Raw genomic sequence first — 11,849 nt, forward strand, 5'->3', positions numbered from 1 at the left:
CAGGAAAGCCATCTCAGCAGAACTTAGGCTCTCTGCTTGGACCCACTGTTGACTGAGACTCCTTTCTTTTCACTCTTCCCAAACACCCCTCCTCTTAGGAAGTGTTCTTTAAGTTGAGGCTAGTCTTTGACATCTCTGTTGTTGAGAGTTAAACTAAAAGTGTGAACTTAGCTGATATTTTCCAGAACCCTGATTGGAATAAATGATAGAAATGCAAATCTATGAGAAATGTAAATCAATAATAATGAGGGTGTACCCATGTCTGCACTTGGGAGTTTCATTAATGTATGTGTCAGGCATACAGTCTAAGTTAAATAGAGAACATATATCTTACAATATGTCAGGTTTCATTAGACATTTTTACAGTCAGACATACATTTGCTACGACTACTTAAGCACATGTAAGTGAAACCTCTGCATGGAATTTGGAGTTTCTGAATAGGCAGTGCCATGGATGTGAACAGAACAGAGAAGTGAAAGTGTAGTAAGTTCTGAGGAGTTGAAAGTCATGGTCCAAATAAAGGAGGGCCTTGCCTTTACCAACGTGGAGAAGCAGAGGCCTTCCAAGTGGGTGTGTTGAAGGAAAAAACATTAGAAACTTTGCATAGGCCTTTACACTCACTTCCACTGAAATTTCCTTCTGTGTTCTGTCAGCTTAAAATGAACAGACAAACATATTAAAGACAGAAAATTTATGGTTTCCTACCAGGTTGCAGTTGGTCGTCTGGACCTTTAGATATGGAGTAGAGGTTTCTCTTATTCTTCTATAGTGCGTTATGTGAAGGTTACCCACATGTCTCTATGAATGGAGAATCTTTATAAGGAATTTTGGTGATAGAATCACTGCTTCAGCTGGAGTAAACACCAGTGTATGGGGTTTCTGTGCCATGCTAGATGTCCCAGAGCTCTGTCCCCTGGGATGCTTAAGTGACATCTGGGCTCATGGAGGCTTAGACAGATGGGAAAGATCTACATGAAGAAAACAAAATTAGACACAGAAATCCTATGTGTATATACCTTAGTTTTAAAAATGAATTATTACTCTGAAGATGGACACAGGGTTGAACATTTCTCCTTAAACATTCTGTGTGTTTCTTGTCAGTGATTCTGTTACGTGAATAATTGGAGTAACAGAAATTTGAAAGGATTATAGTTAACAGCAGATACATAGCATGTATTCATTAAATATCTCTTAAAAGTGAAGAGGTAAGTTTCATGAGGTCCCATTTATCAATTCTTGATCTTATAGCCTGAGTCATTGGAGCTCTGCTTAGGAAATTCCCTCCTCCTTGCCTCCTCTCCCCTCTCCCCTGCCCATGAGTACTCTTTTACAGTGTCTCTTCTATTAGATTCAGTGCATCTGGTTTTGTGTCCTGGATCCACTTGGACTTGAGCTTTGTGCAAGGTGACAAATATGGATCTATTTTAATTTTTCTACATAATGACTGCCAGTTAGACCAGCTCCATTTATTGAAGAGGCTTTTTTTTGTCCATTGTATATTTTTGGCTTCTTTGTTAAAGATCAAGTATTCATAAGTATGTGGTTTTATTTCTGGGTCTTTAATTATATTCCATTGATCAACCTGTCTGTCTCTGTACCAATACCATGAATTTTGTTTTAATCACTATTGCTCTGTAGTATATGTTGAGATTAGGGATGGTGATTCCCCCAGAAGTTCTTTTATTAAGGATTGTTTTTGCTCTCCTGGGTTTTTTGTTTTTCCATATGAAATTAAAAATTTCTCTTTTCCTGTCTTTGAAGAATTGTGTTGGAATTTTGATGGTTATTGTGTTGAATCTTTAGATTGCTTTTGGTAGGATGCCTATTTTTACTATATTAATCCTACCAATTTAATGAGCATGGGAGATCTCTCCATTTTCTGAGGTCTTCTTCAATTTCTTCTGTGAGAGACTTGAAGTTTTGTCATACAGATCTTTTACATGTTTGGTTAGAGTTAACTCAAGATATTTTATATTATTTGTGACTATTGTGAAAGGTGTTGTTTTCCTATTTTCTTTCTTAACCCATTTATCATTTGTATAAAGGGAGGCAACTGATTTCTTTGATTTAATTTTATATCCAGCCACCTTGCTGAAGTTGTTTATCAGCTGTAGCAATTCTCTGGTAGAAATTTTGGGGTCGCTTATATATACACACACTATCATATCATCTGCAAATAGTGATGTCTTGACTTCTTGTTTGACAATTTGATCTCCCCTTGATCAAATTGTTTGATATCTTTGTTGTCTTCTTGATCTAGCTAGAACTTTGAGTGCTATATTGAAAAGATATGGGGAGAGTGGGCATCCTTGTCTTGTTTCTGATTTTAGTGGGATTGCTTCAAGTATCTCTCCATTTAATTTGATACTGGCTATTGGTTTGCTGTACATTCCTTTTATTATGTTTTTCAGTATGGGCTTTGAACTTCAAATTGGCAACCTACAGATTGGGGAAAAAAATCTTCCCTAACTCCACATCTGATAGAGGGCTAATATCTAAAATATATAAAGAACTCAAGAAGTTAACCTCCAAAAACAAAAACAAAAACAAAAACCTATTGCCCGCGCTTTTGTTCCCCCTGGTAAGAACACGCTCAGGGCAACCGGAATCTTCTGCGGCACAAGCTTTATTGCTTACCCCTTCAGGAGCCAGTGGAGAAGAGAGCACCAGAGAGAGAGAGAGAGATAGAGAGAACCATAGAATGGTGGAAACTCGTCCCTTTTATGGAGGACTGTCCTCCGCTTCGGACGTGTCGCTCCCTGATTGGCTGCAGCCCATCGGCCGGAGTTGTCGTCACGGGGAAGGCAGAGCACATGGGGTGGGAAACTACCCCGGCGCATGCACAGATGGTTTGATTACATGGGTGCCAGTGCCATCAGTGCCATCTTGTAATGGCGAATGTGAGGGCGGCTCCTTACAAAAACCAAACAAACGAGTAATCAAAAAATGTGGTATAAAGCTAAATAGAGAATTCACAACAGAGGACTCTCCAATGGCAAAGAAGCACTTTCTTCTTAGAGGAGGGAACAGAATACTCAAGGGAGGACATATGGAGACAAAGTGTGGAGTAGAGACTGAAGGAAAGGCCACCCAGAGACTGTGTCACCTGGGGATCCATCCCATATACAGATACCAAACCCAGACAGTATTGTGGATGTCAACAAGTGCTGACAGGAGCCTGGTATATCTGTCTCCTGACAAATACAGAGGCAGATGCTCACAGCCAACCATTGGACTGAGCATGGAGTTCCTAATGGAGGAGATAGAGAGAGGACTGAAGGAGCTGAAGGGGTTTGCAACCCATAGGAAGAACAATATAAACCAACCAGACTTCCCAGAACTCCCAGGGATTAAACCACCAACCAAAAAGGACACATGGAGAGACCTATGGCTCCAGTCTCATATGTAGCAGAGGATGGCCTTTTACAATATCAATGGGAGGAGAGGCCCTTGGTTCAGTGAAGGCTTGATGCCCCAGTGTAGGGGAATGCCAGGGTAGGGAGAAGGGAGTGGGGGCCTGGGTGGGGAAGCACCCTCACAGAAGCAGGGAGAGGGAGGATGGGATAGAGGGTTTCCAGAGGGAAAACCTGAATAGGGGATAATGTTTGAAACATAAATAATTAAAATATCCAATAAATAAATAAAGAAAGGTTCAATGTCCTTAGTGACCAGAGAAATGCAAATAAAAATGACTGTGAGGTTCCATCTTATACCAGTCAGAAAGGCTAACATCAAAAACTCAGATGGCAGCACGTGTTGGCAAGGATGTGGACTCCTCCATTGCTGGTGGGATTGCAAACTGGTACAACAATTCTGGAAATCAACCTGGAGGTTCCTCAGAAAATTGGAAATAGATCTACCCAAAGTACCAGCTATACCACTCTTGGGCATATACCCAAAAGATGCCCCACCATGCCATGGGGGCATGTGCTCATTTTGTAATATCCAGAAGCTGGAAACAACCCAGATGTCCCACAATGGAAGAATGGACACAGAAATTGTGGTTCATTTATACAAGGAAATACTATATAGCTCTTAAGAATGAAGACATCATGAGTTTTGCAGGCAAATGGACAGAACTAGAAAATATCATCCTGAGTGGGGTAACTCAGACTTTAAAAGGACATGCATGGTATATACTCACTAATAAGTGGATATTAGCAAAAAAGTACAGAATACCCAGGATACAATCCACAGAACTTAAGAAAGTTAACAAGAACAAGGGTCCAAGTGAGGATGTTTCAATCTCACTTGAGATTAAATAGAAAACAATCACTGGAGGTAGAGGAATGAAGGGACATGGGTAAGAGAGGGGAGAGGGGAGGAAAAAAGGAGAACATGATCAGATATGGGCAAGGGGGTAGAGGGAAGACAGGAGAGAAGCCCTGAGGGCCAGCAGAATGAATGGAAATATACATCCTCTGGTGGTGGGAGGTAGGGAAACCCTATAGAATGTACCAGAGACCTGGGTTGTGAGAGACTCTCAGGACCTTAGATGAAATGCCTAACAGTGGGGACAGGGAACCTCCACTAGAAAGACAGGACATCAAGTGGAGGGATGAGGTTGCCATTCCACAGTCAAAAACTCTGATCCCTCTGACCCAGAATTGTTCCTATCTAAAAGAACTGCAGTGACAAAAAAGAGAAGAGAGTGAGGAAGAGGAGGCCCAGTGACCAGCCCAACTTGGGATCCAGCTCAAGGGGAGGCTCCAAAGCTTGACACTATTATGGATGCTATGGTGTGCTTACTGACAGGAGCCTAGTATGGCTGTCCTCTGAGAGGCCCAACAGGCAGCTGACTGAGAAAGATGGAGATATTTACACTCAACCATTGGACTGAAGTTGGGGATCCTGGTGGTTGAATTAGGAAAAGGCTGGAAGAAGCTAAGTAGGAGGGCAAGTCCATAGGAAGACCAGCAGTCTCAACTTGGATACCTGAGATCTCTCAGAGAATATGCCACCAACCAGGCAGCATACACTAGCTTGTGTGAGATCCTGGACACATATACAGCAGAAGACTGTCTGGTCTAACCTCTGTGAGAGAAGATGTGCCTAACTCTAGAGAAACTTGAGGCACCAGGGAGTGGGGATGCCTGGTGGGGGTGTGGTAAGGGACATCCTCTTGGAGAGGGAAGAGGAGGAATGGAATGAAGAAATGAAGGAGGGTGGATCTGGAGGGTGTTAACAACTGGAATGTAAAAGAATAAATAAATAAAAGGGGAAAAAAAGAGAAGAAATACTTGGAAACCAAATCCAAGAACACATCAAAAAGATCATTCACCATGATTAAGTAAGGTTTATCCCAGAGATACTGGGATTGTTCAACACACATAAATCAGTAACTGTAATCCATCACATAAACAAACTGAGGGAGAGAAACAGCATGATATTCTCATTACACTGAGAGAAAAAAATGAAGAGATAAATACCCAAGATAAAGAGACAAAGTCGAGGGTTCCTCTTTCTATAGAGGAAAGATTTGTTGGCTTGAGATTTCAAGTGAAGATTTCCAGAAGAAATTACTTTTATTCAAGGGTTTTATACCAATGAAATTCTGTGCAGTGCGTGGTTAAGGCTTTCAAAGTAGTTTTATGTTATTCTATTTCATCTTGATTGTTCAGTCCAAGCCAAGGAATATCTTTTAATTGATCTTTCAGCACTAATGAACATGGTGTTTGACAGTTTATATACCACCCACCGTGTCTGTAGAATTAACTTTTCCTGACTCTTCTTGAAAGTTCTTTTTTTTATTGAAAAAATTTAATAAAATATACTCTGATTACATTTTGCCCCTCCTCTGATTCCTCCCAGGCTCCGCCCCACAACTCTCCATCCACTCAATTCCTCATCCATTTTTTTTTTCTTTCTTGAAAAACAAGCATGCTGTACTACATCAGAAGGACATTTGGTCAACTAAGTAGCTCATAGTAGCTTTATTTTCAATAGTCAGAAACTGGAAACAACCTAGATGTCTCTTAATCAAGGAATGGATAAAGAAAATATGGTCCATTACATAATGTAGTATTATTCAGCTATTAAAAACAATGATATCATGAAACTTTCAGGCAAATGGATGGAACTAGAAAAGGTCAACCTGAGTGAGGTAACCCAAACCCAGAAAGACAAACAGGGTATGTACTCACTTATAAATGCATAATAAGCCATAAAGTAATAAATAACTATGCTGCAATCCCCAGACACAAAGAAGCTAAGTAACAAGGACGGCTCAGGAAGGACGTGTGAATCTCACTGACAAGAGGGGAGCAGATTGGATGGGGATGGGGTGGGGATGAAAACATGAGGGATCAGGTGAGGACAGAGGACTGAGGCAGACAGAACTTAGAGGGACAGATGGAATAGGAAGGGGCATCTCTGGGATGAGTTAGAAACCCAGGGCAATGGAAACTCCCAGTAATCTATGAGGGAAACCCTAGCAATGACTCCCAAGGGGGGATAATGGAGCCTAAGCCAGCCATCTCTTGTAACCAGGCAAGAATTCCAATGGAGATATTGGGGAACCAACCGAGCCATAAAACCTTCAACCTACAAGTTATCCTGCTTATGAGATGTGCAGGGGTAAAGATGGAGGAGAAATGGCCAAGCAATGATTGGTCCACCTTGAGAACCATGCCATGAGAGGGAAGCCACCCCGACACTGGTAATTATATTCTGCTATACTTGCAGACAGAAGCTTAACATAACTGTCATCAAAATACTTCACACAGCGGCTAATGGAAACAAATGTAGAGATCCACAGGCAAATATTAAGTGGAGCTTGGGATATCCTTCTGAAGGGGGTGGAAGGACTATAGGAGCCAGAGCATCAAGGACACTACAAGAAAACCTACATAATCAACTAACATGGGCCCACTGGGGCTCACAGAGTCTGAATCACCAACCAGAGAGCATGCATGGGACTGACCTAGGCCTCTGCATATATGTTGCAGTTGTGTAACTTGGTCTTCATGTGGGACTCCTAATAGTATGAGTAAGGGTTGTCTCTGATTCTGTTACCTGCCTTTGGGACCCTTTACCATTATGGGCTGCCTTATCTAGCCTCAGTAGGAGAGAATGTCCCCAGTCTTAATGCAACTTGATATGCCAAGACTGGTTGATATCCATGGGAAGACTCCCCTTTTCTAAAGAGAAAGGGAAGAGGAGTGGATGGGAGAGGGCAGAGGAGGTAGGGGGAGGGATGGGCAGAGAGGTGGTAGGTAGAGGAAACTGTGGTTAAAATGAAACAAAATAAATACACAGATTAATTAATTAAAATGAATAATTTTAAAAATAAGTGGATATTAGCCCAAAAATAGAGAACACATTGGATAAAATCCACAGACCATAAGAAGTTTAACAAGCAGCAAGGCCCGAGTAAGGATGCTTCAATCCCACTTAGAAGGGGAAAGAAACTAATCATGGGAGGCAGAAAGAGGGAGGGTGAAGGAAAGTGGGGAACAAGATAAAGTATGGGAGCGGAGAGGACAGAAGAGAAGCCCAGAGTGCCAGGAGAATGAATGGAAATATGCAGCTTCAGGGGGTAGAAGGTACGGGGACAGGACCCTCTAGAATGTACCAGAGACCCAGGAGGTAAGAGAATCTCTGGAGGTGACCTTAATCAAAATGCCCAACAATGGGGAGAGGGAACTTGAAGGGTCCAACTCCAGTAGATAGAGCCTCAAGCAGAAGACAGGGTTACTAATCCACAGTCAAAATTTCTGACCCAGAACTGTTCCTGTCTAAAATAATTGCAGGGGCAAAAATGGAGAAGAGATTGAAGGAAAGGAGCTCAAATGACCTGCCCAGTTTGGGATCTAAAGGAGGGAGTGGGCTGGGGGGAGGGGACCAAGGCCTGATACTATTACCGATGCTATGTTGTGCTTACAGATAAGAGCCTAGCATGGCTATCCTCTGAGAGGTCCTGCCAGCAGCTGACTGAGACAGATGCAGATACTTACACCCAACCATTGCACTGAACTCAGGGACCCCTATTGTAGAACTAAGGGAAGGATTGAAGAAGCTGAAGAGGAGGGCAATCCCATAGAGAAGAGCAGCAGTCTCGAGTAACCTGAACCCCTGGAACTCCTAGACACTGAACCACCAACCAGGCAGCATACAAGGGCTTGTTCAAGACCCTCAGAACATATATAACAGGGCTGCCTGATATGGTCTCAGTGAGAGAAGATGAGCCTAATCCTAGAAAGAAGAGGCCCCAGGGAAGGGAGAGGCCTGTTGGGAGAGGAGCACCCTCTCTGAGGCAAGGGGGAGGAGGAGTGGGATGAGCAAACCTGAGAGGGGGGTACTGGGAAGCAGGGCAACTGCTGGAATGTAAATAAATAAAATAATTAAAAACAAAACAAAACAAAACAAAATCAAAATAAAGCAAAAAATATAAAAACAATATCCAAGAAATACACACACACACACCTCACAGTAAAACAAAATATAGAATCAAAAAACCAATAGACCAAAAACAAAAACAAAAACATTGCCTAAATGAAACAATAGGAGACAAAGTGTCTACAAAAGTATCTTGAGTTAGAGTTAGTTTTGTGTTGCATAATTGGTACCCTCTTGCAAAGGGAAAAAAAAGTTATATACAATGGACTCTCATTATGCATATTATTCTCACTCAAATACTGCAGTCTAGAAAAGACAATCATTGGAAGTAAGAAAGTAGAAGCAATTTTGTTCAAATTCTATATGGGCCATTAGGTTAATAAACTATCAAAACTGACACACTATGAGCCAGGAGTATTTTAACCCATGTTTAGCATTTTATTTTAAATCAAAACTTACAGGTGTACTCCTATTCTCATGTTAAGCCTTTTAATGGAGCTCTGAAAACAGGCAGTCCATATTATCTTCCTTGCAATTAGCAAAATATTCAATGTACCACATAAAATCCCATTGTGATAATTGAGATGTAAAAAAAAAAAAGCGAATAGCTGCTTACTTGGGTATCGATGTGCTGCTAGTTAGAGAATGATCTCTGAAGGTCTAGCTGAGAGTATAGGGATAATTTGTTTGGGGGAGGATAGGCAACTAGCTTAAGTAGTCCTGATGTTGAAAGAAGCATCTCAGAGCACCAAGAACTCTGTGTTACACAAGCAGAAAGCCAGAAACCTTTGCCTAGTTGATGCCCGAAGCTGAAAGAAAAGACATCACAGCTCTAGCATTTGTTTTCTTTTCAGCAGAATAGAATGATGGCACAGAGAACTTCTGGTAACTCTAATGTCAGTACACAGTCTTATGTCTTAGTATCGTATCTTAGGATCTTAGGATTTTGTGATGTAGAGAGCAGAAGAAACCTTGGGAAGTTGAGTTTTCTTTTGCAACAGGTGATTTCAGTTTAAGATCAATTCATGGATGAAAATTGAAAGAGAAATGGATGAAGTTAGAGGCCTCTGATAAAATGGGTTTATAACAGAAGAGTCTTCAAGAGATGGAAAAATGAAGCCAAAATGGTAAAAACATGTGAAGTGTGAAAACAAACACGTTCTGTTTCTGTAAGGTGGAATCAGTTCGAATGGTGCTGCAGGGCAGAGTCAAAGGAGACACTAATGAATCCGGCTTAGCTGGCTAGACATGATGCATCCCCAAAGGGAGATAAGCCATGTTCTTTTGGTGAAAAAGAAGTTTAAACACAGAGACAGGAAAATGTCTGAGAAATGTTCAGTCACTTTTCTGATAATAAAGTGCCTTACTGCCAACAGGCAGCATGGAACAGGGAAGGCATGTTGTATTGACTTGGCTTCACTCTTTGAGTTTGAAGGATTGATGGGGTTTGCATGTGGTTTGTCTAAGAAGGGATAGTTAGAAAGATGCATTTTAGCTTTTATATGGAGCAGGTACTGAGGGATATTCAGTGAATGAATAATGAACGTTAAGTACATAAGATTGTGGAGGTAATTTTGAATAATGGATTTCTACCAAATCCTAAGACAATGAGTACAAAAACAGATTTAAGTTACTATTGAGTCTTTTTGTGATTAATTCTGCATATTTTAATTCTTGTAAATTGTCACAGATTAAGAATTATGGAGTTCTTAAAATCCAACCATTTACATCATCTTATGTCATTAGCCAAGTTTTAATATTAAATGAAATTCCTAAAACAATAATTGTCAGAATAAGCAATTCTTTCATATAACAAGCATGAGAATTTTATGAAGAAACTAAATTATATATAAAGAATTTTGTTGTTTCCTAGCCTTAGTGACATGAATTTTTAATCTTGATTACTTTTTAATTGTTGTATTAATGTGTCTGGTTCTGTCCCTGCTGGCCACCAGGAAAGGCGAAATGATGTGACAAAGGTGCATACTCTACTTTTGTGAAATTGTTTCGTTACTCCTACGATCAGTGATTTTATAATCCTGGTGGTTTTGGCCTTTAGTAAACTTCTATCTTCAGTTTAGTCAACTTAGTTTCTAGATTTTTCATCATTGCCTTAAAGACATTTATTATATGCCATTAATAGTGTGCTTTGATGGATGATGAATAGTTATAAGTAGCATTGGTCATTGCCTTGGCAAAATATTTTCTCTCTTTTGAACACATTTCAAAAACTTCCAAAGTTAATAGATAAGCTGTGAGAAGGTTACTGGTGTCATAGATCCATCAACATGTCCTGAACATTTGAAACTTTAAGGAAGGCACATGAATACTGAAAAATGGCACATCACTGAACTTCTATTGAGGATCCCATAGCTTCTCTGGTTCCTTTGTCTGTAGGTGTTTGGCCCTCCTTTGTTTCACCTTTTTACATTTCTGTCAGGTTTTGGATTCTAATGGCCCCAGATTATCATCATATGCCAAGGTGACCTCTTTTCCATGAACTGCCTCTAGAAAATGGTGATGGTTTGGAAAGTAAATGAAGCCCTCATTTGTGGCTTTGACGTGAAGATAGCTAATGACCTTGAATAACTGTTTAGAACTACGCAGGAGTTTAAGACCCTACTTCTATCAAACTGGGTATGTACTATACTATTGTGACAATTTGATGCATTTCTCACTACCATGAAGAACTGTACTTTTTGGACTAATACCCACTTATTAGTGAGTTCATACCATTTACCTTTAAAAAAATTATTTATTTACATTCCAAATGTTGTCCTCCTTCCCAGTTCCCCCTCCCAGAGTCCTTCATCCCCTCCCCCCCATGCTTCTGAGAGAGGGTGCTTCTCCACCCACCCATGCACTCCAACCTACCCATCCACCCCCATCTCATACTCTCCTCCCCAGCATTCCCCTTCCTTGGGACATCAAAACTATATGATTGGTATTTTATTGTGTAAATAAACCACATTTCTGTATCCATTCTTTGGTTGAGGGTAATCTCGGTTGTTTCCAGCTTTTGGCTATTACAAATAAGGCTGCTATAAACATAGTGGAGCATGTGTCCTGGTGGTATGGTGGGACATCTTTTGGGTCTAGTAATCCTATTAGTTAAAAATGGATTAACAAAGAAGCAAAATTTAAATGTTATTGACTTTTTTGCTTCCTTGAAGCTAGAAGCATACATATTTCCTTTGGCTTGAGGCTCTATTATAGCTTAGAATAACTCCAGTCTTTAAATTGTAACATTTCATTAACTATGAAATAAAAAGAAAAGGTTTGAATGCTTATTATAATAGTAGTTATCATGATACTGATGTATGTGTTTCCATAAATTTTGTGTATGATGTAAGCAAGCTTTAATTCCCTTACCACAGTCCTGAATTTTTTCTTTCATTTTCTTTTCTTTCTTTCTTCCTTTCTTCCTTCCTTCCTTCCTTCCTTCCTTCCTTCCTTCCTTCCTTCCTTTCTTTCTTTCTTTCTTTCTTTCTTTCTTTCTTTCTTTCTTTCT

Source organism: Mus caroli, chromosome 7, assembly GCF_900094665.2.
Source record: "Mus caroli chromosome 7, CAROLI_EIJ_v1.1, whole genome shotgun sequence".
Taxonomy (NCBI): Eukaryota; Metazoa; Chordata; class Mammalia; order Rodentia; family Muridae; genus Mus; species Mus caroli.